This window comes from Lactuca virosa, chromosome 6, assembly GCF_052849685.1.
Source record: "Lactuca virosa cultivar CGN04683 chromosome 6, Lactuca_virosa_CGN04683_v6, whole genome shotgun sequence".
Taxonomy (NCBI): domain Eukaryota; kingdom Viridiplantae; phylum Streptophyta; class Magnoliopsida; order Asterales; family Asteraceae; genus Lactuca; species Lactuca virosa.
Window position 1 is genome coordinate 62,004,863 of NC_136431.1, and position 22,247 is coordinate 62,027,109.

At 37.2% G+C, this 22,247-nt stretch overlaps 1 pseudogene across 1 annotated transcript; it reads right to left on the reverse strand.

Moving 5' to 3' along the window:
- Positions 1–18,057: 18,057 nt before the first annotated feature.
- LOC145118526 (calcium-transporting ATPase 8, plasma membrane-type-like) lies at positions 18,058–21,959 on the reverse strand (annotated as a pseudogene). The gene is made up of 11 exons (XR_013713336.1): positions 21,491–21,959; positions 21,047–21,138; positions 20,026–20,149; positions 19,881–19,945; positions 19,702–19,800; positions 19,507–19,616; positions 19,265–19,435; positions 18,934–19,194; positions 18,740–18,853; positions 18,569–18,662; positions 18,058–18,260 (listed from the first exon to the last, which is right to left on the reverse strand). The product of XR_013713336.1 is annotated as a calcium-transporting ATPase 8, plasma membrane-type-like (transcript).
- Between the last annotated feature and the right edge of the window lie 288 nt (positions 21,960–22,247).

Genomic DNA, 22,247 nt, shown 5'->3' on the forward strand with positions numbered 1-22,247 from the left:
TTTCACTTTCTTTTCCAAAACTGCCACCGGCCTCTCAACATAATTCAGGCGCTCATCAACCTGAATGTCATCCAATGGTACCACTGCCTCTTGATCCGTAATGCACTTTCGAAACTGTGAAACGTGGAAGGTATTGTGGATCCGACTAAGATCCTCCGGTAACTCCAACCTGTAAGCCACCTTGCCAACCCTGGCAATGATCCTGAACGGCCCAATGTAATGGGGACCCAATTTCCCCCTCTTCCTGAAGTGGATCAAACCTTTCCAGGGTGAGACCTTCAGGAGTAACAAGTCACCCACCTGGAACTCCAACTCAGACCGACGCCTGTTGGCGTAACTCTTCTGCCGACTCTGAGCGGTCTGCAACCACTGCCTAATCTACTGAATCTTCTCAGTAGTCTGCAAGACTACTTCCGTCCGTCCCATCACCCTGTGTCCCACTTCACCCCAACAAACCGGGGTGCGACATCTCCGTCCATACAACAGCTCGAAAGGCGGGGCACCAAGGCTGGAATGATAGTTGTTGTTGTAGGCAAACTCTGCAAGCGGTAGGTGGGAATCCCAGCTCCCACCAAAATCAATGACACACGCCCTCAACATATCCTCGAGGGTCTGAATAGTCCGCTCGCTCTGACCTTCAGTCTGCGGATGGAATGTCATGCTGAAGTGCAACCGCGTGCCCAGCTCCTCGTGGAACTTCTGCCAGAAACGGGAGGTAAACCTGACATCCCGATCGGAGACAATGGAGACGGGAACCCCATGGCAAGACACGATCTCGCGAACGTACATGTCGGCCAACTTCTCGGCCGACGAACTCTCCCGAATCGCCAAGAAATGGGCGCTCTTGGTCAATCGATCCACGATGACCCATATAGCATCAAATCCCTTCGTCGTCCTCGGCAACTTGGTAATGAAATCCATCGTCATCTGCTCCCATTTCCACATGGGAATCTCTAGAGGCTGCAGCTTACCATGTGGCCTCTAATGTTCGGCCTTGACCATCCTGCAGGTCAAGCACCTCTCGACATACCAAGCGATTTCTCGCTTCATACATGGCCACCAGTAACTCAAACTCATGTCTCTGTACATCTTGGTGGCCCCCAGGTGAATAGAAAAATGAGACTTGTGAGCCTCTTCCATGACCATCTGCCTGACCCCACCAGACATCGGAACCCAAACCCGACCGCATCGGGTCAATAATCCCCGACTATCCTGCACAAACCGGGTATTCTCACCCTTGATCCTCTCCAGCTTCCAATTCTCCGGTCGCATGCCCTCAACCTGGGCATCTCTGATCAAGCTCACAAGCAGAGAATCCACCGCTATCCTCATACATACCGCTGGGGTGGACGACCCAACTAACTTGCGGCTCAAAGCATCCGCAACCACGTTTGCTTTACCAGGGTGGTAAATGATCTCGCAATTGTAGTCCTTGACTACATCCAGCCACCTGCGCTGCCTCATGTTCAGGTTCGGCTGATCCATGATATGTCTCAAGCTCTTGTGATCCGTGTAAATGGTACAACGGACCCCATAAAGGTAATGTCTCCATATCTTGAGGGCGAACACCACTGCTCCCAGCTCCAAATAATGTGTAGGGTATCTCGTCTCATGCGGCTTCAACTGCCGCGACGCATAAGCTATCACTCGTCCCCTCTGCATGAGGACTACCCCTAAACCTGTGATGGATGCATCACAGAACACCACGAAATCCTCAACTCCCTCCGGGAGTTTCAAAACTGGAGCCTCACACAATCGCTGACGGAGGGTCTCAAACGCCCTCTCCTGCTCAGGGCCCCACTGAAAATCCACCCCCTTCCTCGTCAGACGAGTGAGGGGTACTGCAATCTTGGAGAAATCCTGAATGAATCTCCGGTAGTACCCTGATAATCCGAAAAAGCTCCTGATGTCTGAGGGAGATTTCGGAACCTCCCACTGCATAACCGCCTCGATCTTGGCCAGATCGACCAAAATCCCCTCCTGGTTAATGAGATGCCCCAGAAACTGGACCTCTCATAACCAAAACTCACACTTCGAGAACTTAGCATATAGTCGTTCCCGTCTCAGAACTCCCAGTAACTCCCGTAGATGCTCCTCGTGCTGTTCTCGAGTCTTGGAATACACCAAGATATCGTCTATGAACACAATAACCGAACGATCGAGCATCGGCCTGCAGACCCTATTCATCAGGTCCATAAACACTGCTGGCGCGTTGGTGAGCCCAAACGGCATCACCACAAACTCGTAATGTCCATAACGCGTCCGAATCGCGGTCTTCTCCACGTCCTCCTCCCTCACTCTATCCTGGTGATACCCGGATCTTAAATCGATCTTGGAAAACCAAGATGCACCCTGAAACTGATCGAAGAGATCATCTATCCTCGGGAGTGGGTAACGGTTCTTCACTGTTAACTTGTTCAACTCCTGGTAGTCGATGCACATTCGGTGCGAACCGTCCTTCTTCCGGACAAAAAGAATCGGTGCTCCCCATGGAGAACTGCTAGGTCAGATGAACTGCTTGCCCAGCAGTTCCTGCAGCTGTGATGACAGCTCCTGCATCTCGGGTGGCGCCAAACGGTACGGCGCCTTGGCGATAGGGGCCGCACCAGGTCGATCTGAAACTCGACCTGCCTCTCCGGAGGTATCCCTGGCAACTCCTCCGGAAACACATCAACAAACTCCCTGACCACAGGAACATCGGTAACCGAAATCTGATCCCTGGCTCGCGTATCCAATACATACGTTAGATAACCCGCACCCCCGTGCTGAATATACTGTCGAGCCCTGGCGGCTGAACAAAACCTTGATCCCACTCTGGTGCCCTCACCATATATAATCAACTCTCCCCCACTTGGGGTTCGAACCACTACTCGCTGACCCTCACAATCAATCATGGCACCGAAATGACTGAGCCAGTCTATTCCCACAATCACGCATACATCCCCCATGGGAATCGGAATCAAGTCTATCGGAAAAGGTACCCCGAAGATCTCCATCTCACACCCTCGGTAGATCGAAGTAGCAGAAACCCCGTGTTTGTTGGCGATAGAGACTCGCAACGGACGCTCTAGCTCGCCTACTGGCACTCTAAACTCCCTACTAAATGCCTGAGATACAAAAGACCGACTCACCCCCGAGTCGAACAAAACCAAAGCAGGTAAGGAGTTCACTAGAAACGTACCTAATCACAGGTACAACAGATAAGCATACAACAGATATAGTAAATGAGATAAAGGATAGAAACATACCAGCAACCACATCCGGTGCTGCCTTGGCCTCCTCGGCCGTAAGCTCAAATGCGCGTCCCTGAGCCTTCGAAGGCTCTGCTCTACCCTGCCTCCCATCGGTAATCCTCAACATAGCCGGCGCAGGAGCCTGTGTCAACTTGGCGGCAAGTAGTGGACAGTTGGCCCTCATGTGGCCAACCTGATCGCAGTGATAGCATAACCTCATACCCTGAACTGGGGCGGCCTGGCGACAATCCTTCGCGTAATGCCCCTCCTTGCCACACCTGTGGCACCCACTACCAACTCGACACACACCAGAATGACCCTTGCCACACTTCCCACAAGTGCGGCTCTGCTGACCCCCGGTCCTAGTATCAGCGGTCTTTGACCGCTTTGGCGCCGGCTGAGACTGTGCCGAGGCCTGCCGCTGCTCTCTCAACTGCAGCTCAATCTCCAAGTGACACCGTCTGGCAGCCTCCTGCAACTCCAGAAGAGTATCACATCTCTGGGTAGACACAAACTGACAGATATCCGTCTTGAGCATGCTCAGATAACGGGTCATCTGGGCCTGCTCGGAAGCAAACTCCGGGCAAAACATCGCCCTCTCCGTGAACATACGGGTGATCTCCGTCACTGTCTCCCCATCCTGTCTCAAACTCAGGAACTCCTGTGCCAAACGTTCCCGCTCGACCCGCGGAATGTAACGGGCGCGGAACAAGTCCCTGAACTGCTCCCAAGTAACAGCCGCTCTCTGATCATCAGAGTACGACTCTGTCGTCAACCTCCACCAATCCTTGGCCCCAAGCCTCAGTAGGTTCAGGGCACATCTGACCTTCTGGTCAGTAGGACATGAACAGGTAAAGAAACATCCCTCCACATCAGAAATCCATCTCATGGCCTTGATGGGATCCTGAGTCCCATCAAAAGTAGGGGGCTTCCTGTTATCGAAGTCCCTGTACTGAAAACCCCTACAAACTCCTCCCCCTGCCGCGGATACAGCTGATGCGGCAGCTGTCTCTACAAGGGCTGCGTAGCGCTCATCAAAATACTCCACCATGGCGGTCTTAATCGACCCGAACATCTCCGGCGCTCATCAAAATACTCCACCTGGCATCCAACTTCTCTGTACTCATCTGCACCACCGGCTCAGGTGTTGTTGGCCCCTCCTGGCCTCTGTCTCCTGATCCTGACCACGAACCGGATCCAGCCACAAAGCGTCTCATCATCACCATTCTGAAACATACCACAAGATGTCAGATAATCCACATAAATAACTGGGAGCCAACTCCCGACTAACCCTAGGGGTTGTAACTTCCTTGCTACACATATAGGTCTTGTGCTTCCAGTAGTATGGGCCCTTACTACCTTCCACACCTACCCATATTTGTCTCAAGTATCACCACAATGCCCTAACTGAATACACAACATGGCGAGCACCCAATCCTCACTCCTAGAGGAATGCTAAATATCTCATAACTGGCCTCCCGACCTCTCACAACCCACCCATCCATGAAACTTTCACCAACCCTGCAGCACTAGTGTATGCTAGCCATACATAATGTTGGACCCTATTGACTTTCAAATATCCAATCCTACCCTAAGCTCCCAATCAAACAAGAACAGAACATAAGGCCAAATCAAACATTCTCAGGCTATAAGATCTTAATTATGTATAACCATAATGCATACACTAAGCAACTACATTAATGATGTCAATTTCATATAAGGAAAACCCTAGGCTAGCAGGCATCATATAATCATGCAATTCTATCATGCACTTCCTGAAGATCCCTAGCCTATCTCTAGCATGATGTTCTAACATATCACATAATCAAATAACTGTATGGTATTTTGGGGTCTACTTAATGGTTCCAGTTGATCGTACACCCTGCATCCTCACTTACTTATTTTGAAAACCATTTAAAAACAATTTTGAAAATCTTTCCTTGATTTGAGACTGGATTCACACGAAGGTTCCTCCAATTCACTCAAACCAAGGCTCTGATACCAACTTGTAACACCCAAATTTTCAAACCAATTTAAACTTTTTAGAAAAATGTCAAATCCATTAAAACATTACAATTTGTTTTCAAAATATTATTTATCAGAGTATTCCCAGAAACATAAACAAAATATGAGGAGTTGTACGATCATGCCTTTGCCTTGCCACAATCTCCTGATGTACCTGAAACAAAAAACTGAAACTGTAAGCCGTAAAGCTTAGTGAGTTACCCCCAAAATACCGATACACATACAGTCCATATAACGATATCAGCAACATCATTACATAACAACCTGAAACAGCATGCAATGGGTCCACAGATTTACAAGCTGGATTACCCCTGGGCCCTCATTACGAGTCTGGAATGCCTACCGGGCCCTCAGCTCGTATCTGGAATGCCATCGAGCCCTCAGTACGAGTCTGGAATGCCTACCGGGCCCTCAGCTCGTATCTGGAATGCTCTCGAGTCCTCAGTATGAGTCGGGAATGCCTTGCCTGGCCCTCAGCTCATATCTGGAATACTCTACGGTTTGTTGGCTACCGCACGGAGCAGTACAACCTCAACCCATCCCATATAACATGTAACATATAACATAACTACTAAGAATGTAATAATCACATAACATCACAGGTAGTCCTACAGATCTACCTAACTGGAACAACCACTAACGTGCAACACTAACTCATACTCAACATCTAACACTACTAAGATAACATATCCAATGGGCCGGCCTTGGTGCCTTAGACCCCTTAGTATAGTGAGGATAACTCACCTCGCAAATGAATAGAAGATATGTGTCAACTTCTTCCCAACCTTGCTCCAGAACGCCAACTCCTATTTATCATAAATTCCAGGTTGCTCAACTGCCCTTGCAAATGTATTAGTCTCTCCCTTCTATGGTCAAAGTCAGTGGTCAGCCAATCATGTTGACCTGACTCGTCGAGTCCAGTGCATCCAATACATCGATAAAACCCCAGAAGACTCGCCGAGTCGTCTCCCAGACTCTCCGAGTTCGATCGCGATTCCGAACTCAAAACCCTAATATGACCCGCCGAGTCATCTTCCAGACTCGTCGAGTCCATACAACCTAATCCATAATCGGGCTATTGTGAGCTAGCCCTTCGTTCCAATCAATAGATCTAAGCCCCTAGGGTGTATTAGCAACGTAAAGTTGCTACCTTTACGTACTTGCATGGCTCAAAATCCAAATCCAAGCTTGAAAATGAGTCCAATACATGAGAGAGAGTTCTTGTATGTCTAAATTAGGAACTTTATGGGTTTTTGACACAAAGGAGGTTCAGATCTGAAGTTTCAACTTCAGATCTAACTTATATACGAATTTCACTTCATAATCATGCCAAAGAAAGCCCTAACTTCACTCTTGAGAGATCTAAGGAAAGAGAAGTCAAGGTAACGACTTGTTACCTCCCAAACGTGCCAAATCTGAAGTAAGTGTTGGATCTACACGAGCCCCTTGTTGCTAGATACTTGATCTTCCACCTCCTTGCACCAAAACCTTCTTCAAAGCTTGAAATACCCACAAATGAAGCACATACACGGTTAGGGTTTTTGCTGGATTCTCTAGAGGCTGTAAGGGACATAAGGAGGCTAATGATCCTTTAAATAGGGTGCAAAACCCCGAAAATTAGGGTTTCCTCTGCCAGCTCCTACTCGTCGAGTCACCTCTTTGACTCGGCGAGTTGTTCATTAAATGACGTGGCCCCAAACCTGCTGCTACTCGACGAGTTAGGGCATCTACTCGTCGAGTAGGCCTAAAAACTTGAAAGTTTAACTAAAATGTCAATACCTGAGTATCGGGATGTTACATTTGAGCTCCCATTGCTTCCTAAAATTTCACCTATGTTTGAAGTATTTGTAGGCCGTGCAATGTATGTTTCTGAAATCTCATGATACAAAACTTGAACTTTACCTTATGGTTTCTTAATGTAATAGACGCAAAGGCATCTTTGTAAATGAAATTTTCATGGAATGTCACATACTTTCTTCTAATAACTCTTTGTTTTTGTTATCCCAACAGCACGATCCCATATCATTTGACATGTAGTCAACAAAGTACACGTCTTTTCCTTTTCCTCAAGTTTATGTTTTTATGCATCCTTGATCTTAATGTAATAGAGGCAACCAAATATCTTCAAGTATGTAAAAGATACCTCTCGGCCTTTCTGTTTCTTTTTCTTGGACTGACATATCTTCCTTGACTTCTGTAACATCCCAAAAATCACAATAAATTTTAACTTTTCAAAAAAAACCCCCATTTCATCCATAAAGTGTTTACAAAACCATTGTTTCAAAAGTATTATTCAAAATCAGAGTATCCCAAGATCCAATGTCATAAAAACAGGAAGATGTGCACGATCACGCCTTCGCTTTCCCACGGTCCTCTGAAGTACCTGAAACAATAAACGGAAATTATAAGCCAAAGCTTAGTGAGTTCCCCTAATGTACCAACATACACAAAACAAATAACAACATATACTTGGTCGACAGCTACAAGAGTGGATTACCCCGGAGGCCAGAGTATAAGTCTGGCTTGCCTAACGGGCCCACAACTCATATATGGCTTGCTCCCGAGCCAACAACATAAGCGGGCTTGCCCTCCGGTCCTACAGCTTATGTCCGGCTTGCTTCCGGGTTTGTTGGCTACCGCACAAAGTAGTACTACCTCAATCAAACCATACTATATTGACATATACATAACATATAACATATATCCTACAACAGATAAACATATAACCAGTTATCAGAAAAACAGGCAGATTCACAACCCGCTACCGTATACTGCATCCTATATACAAGGATACTGATATATAGATCACTACAACATATCAAAATCCTCTAAACCAAGATACACAATGTAGTGGGTTGGCATTGGTATCATCTACCCAGAAGTATATTGAGGAAAACTCACCTCTCAGTCCGAACAAATAGTTGAATAATCTCTGCTCTGAATACCGGCTCTACCCCTCATCTATTATTCAAATCATAGCCCAACTTAACTTGTCGTCAAAATACCCAAAATACCCTTTGGTCAAAAATGGTCAAATCCTGGTCAAAGTCCAAAAAGTCAAAAGTCAAACTGGGTCAACAGTTCTGAGTACGCCCAGCGTTCTCAGCTTGTAAGCTAAGCGTACGCAGCTTGACTAGAAAAGCAGGTTAGTTGACCACGAACGCCCAACATTCGCATCTAAGTCCTTTCCTCTCCATTAAGAGCTTAATCATTAAGCTCTTTTGTCCATAATCCAGATCCAACCCTAAAATAACGTCCTTAACCATAAAGTTTCCAACTTTATGGTCTTGCATGGCCATTAAGTTCCCAAACACAAAAATCCTAAGTACTTAACCAATTAAGACATTGTAACTCATGCATGGAAGAGAAATAATGATCAAGACCACATTTTTATGCTTCTAAACACCCCAAAACGTCAGAAAGGACAACTTAAATGGATTGGAGTAGCTCATACTCAAAATACCAAACTAATGGGACCAAAAGAACATAAACTTCATGACTAACTTAGATCTAAGCATAGCTTCATCGAGTTCAAAGCTTTTTACCTCCCAATGATACCAAATGGTGTTGTTATTATGGATCCAAAGAGTCCCACTCCTCCAAGATGATCTTGTCTTCTTCCTCTCTCCTTCAAAGTCACCAAAACACACACAAAATGCTCAAGAAGGCTCTCAAAGTGGATTAGGGTTTGCTTGGGGATGAAGGTGGGTTGGAGGCTAATTAAAGAAGGTAGGTTTGAGACTTAAGGATGCTTAAATAGGGTCCAAACCCTAAAAATTAGGGTTTGCACTCTAGAAACCTACGCCCAACGTTCCCAGGGAATGCCCAGTGTTCGTGCTCAGCTCCCATAAATTACGAAAATGCCATTTGGGTCTAATTTAGCAATTAATTCACATCCAAGGTCTAAAATGAAATAAAATCTCATACTTAGGATTTAAAATGAAAATACCTCAATTTAAAGATGTTACAACTTCGATCTTCCTCTACCCTAGAATCCTTTCAAAGGTAAGATTAGTAGTTTTTATTGAAATGCTAACAACTGAAATTATTCCAAACAAACTCTCGAGTAGTGAAGATAATAGCATAAACGTATGGACTTCATCATTAAATTTAATTTCAACTAATACTAACCTAAATAAGATTGAATTCAACTTGTTGACATGATTTGTCACCAACCTTCATTCCTTCATCTTCGTATTCACCTACTATCTAATTTTTAAAAAATTACCTTTTTTGCAACCAAATGTTTTTTGTACAAGTTAGATAACACCTTGATCAACCCAAATGTTGTCTACCGGTTGAGAATATTATGCATAAAATCTTTGTTGTTCACAAACTGACCACGCCAAGAGTATATTGATCCAACATGTTTTAATCTTCCTCCTTCAACACTTTAGATTTCTTTGTAGACAAGGGTTCATGTAAGTACCTCTTATGAAGATAATCTTCGATCTTCATCTACTAGAAGCTAAAATTATGTCTTTTAATTTATCGATCTTAAGCTTCCCGTATTTAGCCATAGCTATAATACCAGTTGTTAGAATAAAGAATCGATAAACACACACCAATGAAGATGAAAAGAAAATTAAGAACATAAGAAATTAGCATGGTTCACAAGACTAGAGTATTAGTGCTAATCCGCATGCGAACTAGAGATATTTTTATTAGGCATAGAAATACATAGTCATTATACATACACTTTCTCCTTAGGGTTACAAAAATCCAATGAGATATGTTTATAACGAGAAAAGTTGCCTAGAATCGCTTGTGGGCTAAGCCCAAAATCTCACCATTTGGTATGGCCTTATGATCTATATCCCCTTACATTGGAACTAAGCGACGCATACCTTAGCTTCACACCGTAGAACTTCTGATCGAGCATCGCATAACTCCTAATCGAGCGTTGTATACTATACAACAACTTAGATCATGGCATTGTAATTGCCATTGTAGTTGTGAACGTAACTTCTATGACATCCCTTGTATCCCACAAGTGGTGACTCCCCCTCAAAACTCACCCGCTCTTTTGGGAGTGGAACCTTGTTTATAAGTTTGCAGAGCAACAATGAGCTTAAAGGGTCAGTAAGACTCGATAACTTAACCAAAATTTTCCCAAATTTACTAGTTGTTTGGGAGATAAATATATCTTCCATCGTGCTATATTTCCCAAAAAAAATCTCCATAATTACTAAAACCACATGATTGTTCGAAATTGGTGATCTATAACATGACTAAATTACAAGATAAGGAATAATACATTGTATTTCTAGCCCTAGGATGATAGCCCAATCGATCATACTTTCCACCCCCATGTAGGATCCCCACCATATCACTCGATCAAGAACCATGAAATAAATGTGATACAAATGTATGATCTAGGTATCCTATTTTTTATAGATATTCACGATATGTAGGTTCCCCACCATATCACTCGATTAAGCCCATTTTTTTACCGCCAAAACCTGTGCTCAAAAATATCTTATTTTTGGGCATAGGTTTTTTTGGTCCAAGTGTATCTTGTCTTTACCACGAACAAATTTCCTTGGTTAACAATAATTGTAGTTTTACCAATATTTACGGGTTCCTTTATTTTATTTCTTCCACATAAAGGAAATAGGGTCATTAGGTGGTATACTATATGTATATGCATGTTAGAACTTCTTCTAACAACCTATGCATTCTGTTATCATTTTCAATTGGACGGTCCATTAATCCAACTAGTAGAGGATTATAAATGGATCAATTTTTTTGATTTCCGTTGGAAATTAGGAATAGATGAACTGCCTATAGGACCCGTTTTATTAACAGGATTTATCACTACTTTAGCTACTTTAGCAGCCTGGCCTGTTACTCGGGATTCTCAATTATTCCATTTCTTGATGTTAGCAATGTACAGTGGTCAAATAGGATCATTTTCTTCTCTGGACCTTTTACTTTTTTTCATCACGTGGGAATTAGAATTAATTCCGGTTTATCTACTTCTATCCATGTGGGGAGGAAAGAAACGTCTCTACTCAGCCACAAAATTTATTTTGTACACAGCGGGAGGTTCCATTTTTCTCTTAATGGGAGTTCTGGGTGTCGGTTTATATGGTTCTAATGAACCAACATTAAATTTTGAAACATCAGTGAATCAATCGTATCCTGTGGCTTTGGAAATAATATTCTATATTGGATTTTTTATTGCTTTTGCTGTCAAATTACCGATTCTACGCGTACATACATGGTTACCAGATACCCACGGAGAGGCACATTACAGTACTTGTATGCTTCTAGCCGGAATTTTATTAAAAATGGGAGCGTATGGATTGATTCGGATTAATATGGAATTATTACCACACGCTCATTCTATATTTTCTCCTTGGTTGATGATAGTAGGTACAATACAAATAATCTATGCAGCTTCAACATCTCCCGGCCAATGCAATTTAAAAAAAAAAAAGAATAGCCTATTCCTCCGTATCTCATATGGGTTTCATACTTATAGGAATTGCTTCTATAACCGATACGGGACTCAATGGAGCTATTTTACAAATAATCTCTCATGGGTTTATTGGTGCTACACTTTTTTTCTTGGCAGGAACGAGTTATGATAGAATACGTCTTGTTTATCTCGACCAAATGGGCGGAGTAGCTATCCCCATGCCAAAAATATTTACGATGTTCAGTAGTTTTTCCATGGCTTCGCTTGCATTACCGGGTATGAGTGGTTTTGTTGCAGCAGTGATAGTCTTTTTAGGAATAATTACCAGCCAAAAATATATTTTAATGCCTAAAATTACCATCACTTTTGTAATGGAAATTGGAATGATATTAACTCCTATTTATTCATTATCTATGTTACGACAGATGTTCTATGGATATAAGTTATTTAATTCTCCAAACGCTTACGTTTTTTATTCTGGACCGCGCGAGTTATTTGTTTCGATCTCCATTTTTCTACCTGTAATAGGTATTGGTATGTATCCGGATTTTGTTCTTTCACTATCAGTTGACAAGGTTGAAGGTATTCTATCTAATTATTTTTATAGATAGTTTTCTTAAAGAAAAAAACTTCTATGATTTTTAAGAGTTGGTTGACTAATGAAAAGAAAAAAGAAGAAGGATTTTTATTCTCTTAAATCTTAAATAAAGTAAAATCAAAATATGAATTTGAATTTTCACCCAATATACTTGGTCTTTGCGAGAACCGTGTGAATCACTACACTACTTGACTTGATTCACACGGTTGTCGCCGGTTGACATAAGGTGTTTTATATACAACGTATTCCGTTTGTATTCGTAAGAACTTTTGTGGAATTTAACTAGAGGTTAACGTAAATGAACCATAACTATGTAGCCCTATTCCTAATAGATTTACCCCAAAATAGCATATCCAAATTATAAAAAAACCTAGAGTCGCCACAATTGCGGAATTTGCCCCCTGAAAATTTTTATTTGTTCGAATATGCAAATAAATTGCGAATACAATCCAAGTAATAAAGGCCCAAGTTTCCTTTGGATGCCAACTCCAATATGATCCCCATGCTTCATTAGCTCATACTGCTCCTGAAAGAATACATATGGTTAAAAATATAAATCCTAGGCTAATCACACGATAACTCCAATAATCTAATTGTTGAATTAATTGGGCCTTGTAATAATTCTTAGCAGACAAAAAGTAATTTTTTTTAAAAAAATATTGTTTCTTTCATTCTTGTATTGAATTTCACCAAATGAAAAAGACTCATTTAATTTTAAGAAATTATTACTTTTATAACTATAAAAAATCTTTCAAAATGTAATGACTAGAAGTGCTACTGATAATAAGGATCCACAAAGAAGAGCCGCATAGCTCAATATCATCATACTTACGTGCATTATTAACCACTCCGATTGTAGAGCAGGTACTAATATTGTGGGTTTACGTATTTCAGTTAAAAGACCCGAAGTAGCAAAGCCCTGGGTAAAAATAGTACTTGAGGCAGTTATTTCGGTTAAATAATTTTTTCTTATTTTGAAATAAGGGACTATATGAATAAGGGAGAAACTTCATGGGTCACTCATCTAGTTATTATTATTATTATTATTATTATTATTATTATTATTATTATAAATTTCGATATCCATATAAAATTCGGACAACATTTTAAAATTCGGACAACATTATTAATTCGGACGATATTATAAAATTCGAACGACAATATAAAATGGAACAAAAGTATCAATGATAAATAAAGACAAACTTTGCTTTTGTCCGTTTTATATTGTCGTTCGAATTTTATTATGTTGTTCGAATTTTATTATTTCGTCCAAATTTATAATGTCGTCTGAATTTTAAAATTTCATCCGAATTTTAAAATGTTGTCCGAGTTTTATACGGTTATTGAAATTTATAATAATAATAATAATAATAATAATAATAATACTAAATAATAATAATAAGATTAAAATTAAAAATTAAAAAATAGAGAAAAAACAACAAAAAACAAAATAGAGAAAAAAACAAACAAAAAAAACAATAAAAGACAAAAAAAATCACATAAGAGGGGTGTAATTGGAAAAGAATAAGGGTACTTATAGCATTTGCCCTTTAGATAACTAGTTAATATTAATTGTCTAGGATTTTAATTATGTTGTCTTTTTTAAGTGTTTTTTTAATTATCATGTATTTTTTTTAATTTATAGTGTGGTTTTTTAATTAAATGCTATTTTTAATATAATTTTAGTCTTTAAAAAAAATAGCAAAAGTTCATTTTTAAAGGAAAAACATGTTATGTTTTATTTTAGTTTATATCACTCATATTTAATACTTATTAATATGTGTTTATGTATGTGTGTATATATTTAATATTTGATAGTATCATAAATATAAATATAATGATAAACTTAAAGTTTATAATCATTGTATTTACAAATTTATAAATTACATTAATATATTTATAAGGACTAATATTATAAAAGCTATAAATTTTTAATGCGTAATTGGAAAAAAGCCTTAATATTTCTTTTATTATGTTATGCCCACAACTTTTTCGCAGAATTATCACTCTAACCCACTTAACGAGTTTCATGATTAACTTGGTTAACTTTTTTGCAAAATCAGTCCTAAAAAGTTCAAATTTGGTCCCGGAGGTTTGCAAAAAATTACACCACATGGTTTTTTAACTTTATTTTTTGTTTTTTGTATACTTTATTTATTTTCGGTTTTTTTATAAATATATATACATTTTTATCTTCTTTTTTATATACTTTATTTATTTTCATTTTTTAACTTTATTTTTCAAACAATTTGATTTTTTTTTTATCTTTTTACCTTTTTTTCTATTTTAGTTATTTATGTTTTTTCTAATGTTTTTATTTATTTTGATTCAAGTAAACGAACTTGAATTCAATATAAATTAATATAAGAAGTTTTGTTATAGAGACCGACTATTATTATTTTTTTGTTCGTTCTTCTAATCTATTATCAAACTGAAAAATATTAACTTTAATATAAACTATTGATATCACATATAGAAATATGATTTAATTTGCAAGTTATATAACACATTGAAACATTAATTCTCAACAAAAAAAAAAGCTAATTTATTTTAATTTGTATTTTTTCGTAACATAAATATAATAGCACTAAAAAAAAGAATAAAAAGAAAATAAGTTGGACCGAAATTACAAATATAAACATAACTATTTTATTTACTTGAATAAAAATAAAAAAATTACAAAGACTATAAATTATCAAAATTGTAATATACTCTAATATATTAATACATTTTACATTTTTTGAAAAAAGATCAATAAAAAGTTAAAAATACAAAAAAATAAAAACAAATAAGAAAAAAAATAATAATAATAATAAAAAGATGAAAAAAATAAAATATAAAACGAAAAGAATTATGAAAAAACTAAAAAAAACTCTAATATACTCTACATAACACTAAAAAATAGAAAACAAAAGGTAATAAAAAAATGAAAAAAAAAATTGTTGAAAAATAAAGTTAAAAATGAAAATAAATAAAGTATATATAAAAAAAGAAAATAAAAAATGTATATATATTTATAAAAAAACCGAAAATAAATAAAGTATACAAAAAACGAAAAATAAAGTTAAAAAACCATGTGGTGTAATTTTTCCAAACCTCATGGTCTAAATTTGAACTTTGTTTGTAAGGTATTGGATGTGTAATATACATTATAGCTTGATGTTGATTAAGACGTCGATACGAACTAAACTTTAACTTTTCAAAAACGAGCCATAATTTTTATTGATGCAAACTGTAAATATTAGGAAAAAAAACATTTTAAATACAAAAAGTAACAAGATCATTATGATCATATACAACTAAAAGCTTAAGATCACACATGGAATATCATAAATGTGACATGTCTAATTCAAAATGAATGGATGAAATTCTATGAGGCTTCTTGCAAAGCGTGATGCTCGATTTAAAGTTGAATAGAAATTATTTTGAGCATCGACTATATAATAAAACTAGAGAGGTGAGATTAGATTATTTTAAGATCTTAAAATCCTAGTAAGGATTTTAATATCTCACTATAGATCTTGCTTCGGATAGATACTAGTGAGATCAAGATTATTTTTGGCTTGTAGGATCTTAAAATCATAACATCTTAATATCAAAATTGAGTTCTTAACAACAATATTTGAAAGAGGTGGGCATGGTCTCGAAGTAGTTAACTCTTATTTTTCACAAGGTTGACTAATTAAGCATCACTGGAAAAGGTAAATTTGTTATATTTTGGTATAACATTAGAAGTTATATAGTATAATCGACAACATGTTGTCTTTTGATTTCCATGAATAAAGGAGATCAACTTCATGATATATTTCCGTCTCACAAGAATTAGAGCATTGAGTATGGGCCGGTGTTATAACGCTATCTTACATGTCACGTCAACCTTAACACCACGATAACACCATGTAGGAAATGACGTTCCAATGTTATAACTTGTTAAGAGGTAGAAAAAGATAGAGAGAGAGAAAGAAAGAAATAGGAAGAAAAAAGATTTTGATTGGTTCTTAGTTCCCGTTTTGATATGTTGTAACACCAACAAGATGTCACATAACGAGAAAGGGGTGGGGGGGACGGTGTACAACGAGATGCAACACCATTTTTGGCGTCCACCTCAGCCACAACGAGTCTCAACGAGACCCATACCATCCCGTCTTAGAAGACAAAACACACCTAAAAGTTCAGGTAGAGAAACAAAGAGTGTGAAACAAAAAGTTTGCATCTTTAAAATCTAGAGTTAATGTATTTTTGTTATACTAAATCTATATATTTGTCTAGAATTAAACTTACAAGCTAATAACCGATGAGCACGCACTTTTTCAATACACCTGGTGCCTCTTAGCCACATGCCAAAAAAAAAAAAAATCATGTTGCTACTTTCTTATAAAATCTAGGTGTTTCAAATTGTTTTTTTTTTTTTTTTTTTTTTTTTGCAAGTTGCAAAAATATTAACTTTTGGACCTTGACGAGATTCAGCACTTGAAACTCTCAAAAAAAAAATTAGACTTTATATTCAATTGATATCCACTTTATCATAAAACACACACAATGTCATTTTTTGTCCAGCGAATAGTAGTGTCGATCAACGGATGTTTGTGGATCTAATTTTCGTGAGCACTCGTGTCCACTTTCAAAGAAAACTACCAAATTGTGTGGATATTCATGAGCAAACCCTTTATCTGGAAATTATGCACTTTTCTTCTTTTGCTACTTTTTCTTATTTGTGCAATCTTGATATTTCAGCAACTTATACAATCTCACACTTCCATTATACAAATTATTTAATTATATTATATATTCAAAATATGTATATTTGGTATTCATAATGTTAATACTTAGTTATATTTGGGGGTCTATGACGGTAACAATGATATGAGTTTCCCAATCACACAAAAACACTTATTTGATATCACATACAATTGAAATTGTTGAAATGTATATTATACATCAATTCATCATACATTAACGCTAAATCGCTATGGCATTCTATTACTTAGATGCTTCAAATAAGTGGGCCAATTTCTAGCCCATTTGTTTATTGGAGTTTGAGTCACTAGTCACTTTAGTTTGCCTTGTAACCCAGTCATTTTGGATTTTATTCTTTACAAAATTACCTCCTCAACTATTCATTCACTACAAGAAAATTTCAATTTAGTTACGGAAATATCCCATAGCTAAAATCTGAAATTCCGTAGCTAAAGTTGAATAACTACGGAATTTGCTACGCAATTTATCGATTAGACTCCGTAACTTTATTTCTTGTACCAAAATGTTTAGCTACGGAATTATAATTCCGTAGCATTTTTGTTATGACAGTTTCTACGACATCTATTTCGTTGCAATTTGAGTTCCATAGCAAATTCCGTAACTATTTTTTTGTAGCAAATTTCGTAACCATTTGTTCCGTAGCAATTTCCGTAGCCGTTTGTTCCGTAGCAATTTCCGTAGCCGTTTGTTCCGTAGCAAATTCGGTAGCCGTCTGTTCCGTAGCAAATTCTGTAGCCGTGTATTCCGTAACAAATTCCGGAGCCATCTGTTTCGTAGCAAATTCCGTAGTCATGTGTTCCGTAGCAAATTCCGTAGCCATCTGTTCCGTAGCAAATTCCATAGTCGTTTATTCCGTAACGAATTCCGTAGCCATCTATTAGGTAGCAAATTCCGTAGTCGTTTGTTCCATAGCGAATTACATAGTTATTTGTTCAACAACAATTTGTCCCGTAGTAATAGGTTTCAAAGCAAATTCGGTATGATAAAAATATTCAACAAAATCCAATTTTCAATTATAATATTCATAAAAACATATAAAAACATAGTAAATATAAATTTTAAAGTTACATCAATTTTATGGATACATGATATCATCGAAAATTCTTCTACAATGTTGTCTAATCATCAAAACTGAATATTAATTATAAATACAGTCACACAGTTTAGATTTGAACTGCCACGTACACACACATCCACATATACTCAACCAAAATGGCAAAACCTGCAAAATCAAATTTATAATCAACTTGACTAAAATTCAATCCGTTGTATGAAATCTCATTTTGCTTTTCTTTGAGGGTTTCCTAATTTTTGACCAACTAGAAATATAAATTCTAAAAATGAACACAAAACAAAATGAATCACCTTTTGAGAACCATAGCTTAAAAATGATGGTTTTGTTATCACCTTGAGTGGAGTGGAATTGGTTTGTTTGTTTATAATTAAATTAATTCACACATTAAATTAATCATTGGAATACAATTAATTTTTTGCAATTAAGAGCATTATATATATAATATAAGACAGTACCTTTAGAAGCAAAATCATCATCCAAGATAATGATGTCACTACTTTCTTTTGCAACTTCAGTTCCTTGGATGCCCATAGCAAGACCAATATCAGCCTACAATTTCATTAAAAAAAAGATATAAAATACAGTAAAAATAATTAAACTGATGATGAAAAATCTTGAATTACTACCTCATGTAGAGCAGGGGCATCGTTTGTCCCATCTCCAGCAACAGCAACATGTCCTCTCTTCCTCAACGCTTGGACAAGTAACAGTTTATCATTAGGTGAAGACCTCCCCATCACCTGTTTCAAAATCAACATTACATTCTTATAAAACTTGTTTACAACTACTCGACTAGGGTCAAAATAGTAAATTCACATACCGAAATCTTCTCAGCAACTTCTAGTCTTTGGTCTTATGACATGGCACGGAAAGATTTCCCTTCAATTAGATTGTGCTCTTCTGCATCAGCATTTGATGCCAAAATTCCACATTCTAAGGCAATTACATGGATTACAAATAAATAAAATAAAAAACCATTTACACAAAATTACAAAAATAATAATTAAATATTGTATACTACCTTCACACCAGCCTTTACGCACAGTTCAACAGCCTCTCTGACACCTTTCCGACATGGATCCTACAAGGAAAACCATGTATCAAAATATATATAAATCTCTTTGATGACATGGACATGGACATTCACATACCTTTAAACCAACAATTTCCAGCAAGACAAGATCACCCTCAGGTAGCTCCCATTGTGCCAGCTCATCTTCGCCAGTTGGAACAGTTTCTGCTTCACATGGTCTGTATGCAATAGCAACACAACACAAACTTCCAGAAGCCATATCTTCAATTGCTTTTTTAAAATATTCCACCTGTAATGTAAACAATCACAAATTAGAAAAATTTTTCTTTTTTTTTTTTCAATTAAGATGAAATCTCTAACCTTTTCTTCATTGAGGAGGACAAGTTGTCCATCAATGTCCATGTATCTTGTACATGCTGCTAACACAATTTCAACTGCCCTTTCCAGTGTACATGAACTTCAGAATCAGGCTATTGAGAAAATTAAAAAAAAATCAAAAATATACTTTTTATGTGAACCATTTAAAATCTTTTATAAATAATCCAATAAAATTACCCGTTTTACAGCAACATCGCCTCGTTTTTTCTCCGAATTAAATGGGAATGCGTGAATAATCGAAGATTCTGATCTAACTGCTACAAAATTCATCCCAATCTGTATTTATTTTATAAAAAAGATGAGTATCATTTAATTATTAAATGTATAAAAAATGAAAATATGAATGAAGAACTAACATTAACCCCCCATTGAAGTATGGCCTTCCTGTTGGTGATCCATAAACTTCAATTTCTTGGCCTCCCTATTAAATACCAAAAATAATACATATCATTTAATTTAAAATATTATAGAAAAAGATTTACTATATTTGAAAAGACCTACCTCAGGTAAAAATACACTGCCAGATGTATTTTGAGCTACACTTTCAACAAGAGATACAATCTTTGGTGGTAATGCTGACGTGTCATTTGGTGGATCGTTTTTCATTTTAAGAGTAGAGAAGAACCTGGAATAAAGAAAAACAAACCAAAGCTAAAAAAAATTATCTCAAGAAGCAGAGTGAATAAGAGTAGAGCAGAACCTGGAATAAAGAAAAACAAACCAAATTTTTTACAAGTCATCATGCAATTATTTAAGTCATCAATAGCAATTCACATTAGTTTTACATCCGATGACATTTCTAATTTCTCCACCGGTTCCTAAATGTAAAAAACATACAATAGACAGCATAAAACATGTCACCATGAAAATTTTATAAGCATGTCATAAAGAACAAACAAAAGACATTGATTAAAAATTTGACTTCTACTAGGAAAGAATAGTTTTGAGCATATAAAATTTTTAGTAATTATGTTTGAAATTGAAACACAAAGAAAATAATAAATATGGAGACTAATAGATAATGTTACACTTACATATCCTAAGAACATGTGAGACTCACAAATTAAGGTTAATAATTGACATATGACTATATGAGTTAAGTATTTCAATAACTAATATGCTCTATTGCAGGAAGTATTCAACAGATACATGCTATTACCATATTATGAATATGGTAATCATATTAGTAGAACACAGAAACTACATTATTAGTATTACTATCATTTGTTACCTCTATATGAGATTAGCATAGAATAGATGGTATTTTTTATTTCATTAATGATCTAGGATTAGGTTATGCATCATCGTAGAGAACCTGGTTCTTGCAAGTAGGTATTTTGGAAAGATTGTGGCCTCTCGATAGCATGTTGTTTTTGCACGTTGTCTGTATTCTGAAAAAAAGGGTTTGAGTTTAACATAACCTAGAATATCCTTACTTGTGTGCTCAAAGAAGCATAGGTGCTCAAGAGCCCAACATAGCTCAATTGTAAGTTAGCACATCGTATATGGCTCAGTTTCTCACCTTGATTTCCATATGATGATTTTGTAGCTCATCTGTAGATAACTATTGAACATCATGAGCTTTTAATTCTAACTTCGTAGGATCTGAGTGACCTGCAAAAACGAGCATGAAATGCCAACTTCAGTTAATTAGAAAAATATAGTATCGACAGAGATGAAGAAAATTTGGTCAATACTATTGTCCAATGCCCCCAAGGTTATAACTAAACTCATGGTTATCCATCAAACGCCATTCCCTCGTTCACTCAATCATTCTGCATCTTCAAATTAGGGTTCATGAATTTGTAAATCTCATTATCAATTGAACTTTCACCATCCAAGCACACAATCACCAACAAATCTAAATTAACCTTTCCATCAGTTGTGGTGGTGATGTTTGCAATGCCATTACGACAAAATGTTAGGGCACAGTTACAAGTTACACACATATAATGGAAGCGCATACCTATAAGCTATAAGGTAGCATAGAGATCGAGATAGTCGGTTATCTTCGTGCAGTCGCAGAGAGATGAAGAGAGCATTTTTCATTTTCCATTGGTTGATCTTCACCGGGAATCAGATGTTCAATGATCTTCGCAGTCGCAGAGAGATGAAGATAGTAGCTTAGTCGTTCGCCGTTGATCTATCTTCACCGAGAATCAGTCGTTCTTTATGCTCCTACAACCTACCGATTGACAGAGAAGGCAACAAACGACATAGCAAACATGAGTTGTGAGAGGAGCTTCATCGAATTTATATAGTTCACGTCGATCATTTGGGGGCGGAGCACGTAGAGCGAAGTCCTATCGATAATGGCGTAAGTAGAGATTGGGGGAAAACTGAGGAATGAGGAAGGTATGTTTTTGGTGAAGTATTAGGATTATAGGGTTCAGTGGTTCACAATCTCCAATTCTCCACGATAAAATACAAATTTAGGTATTAATTATATTTTTGAGACTTAAGAATGTTTAGATGGATAAAACTTATCGAAAACAAAATTTACAACTAAAAAAAGATCTGGACCTCATATTATAGAGAAAAACTATGTTTTGGTAAATTCAGGTGTGTACAAGCTTTAAAAACTTTTAATTTCACATCATAACTTTAAACAATTTTAATTTCACATCATAATAAAAGTCAAACTGACTTTGACTTTTGTTTATAGGATGAGTCTAGGTATGTTTATTTGCAATGGAAGAAGCATCAGAATATTTGCAAGGGAA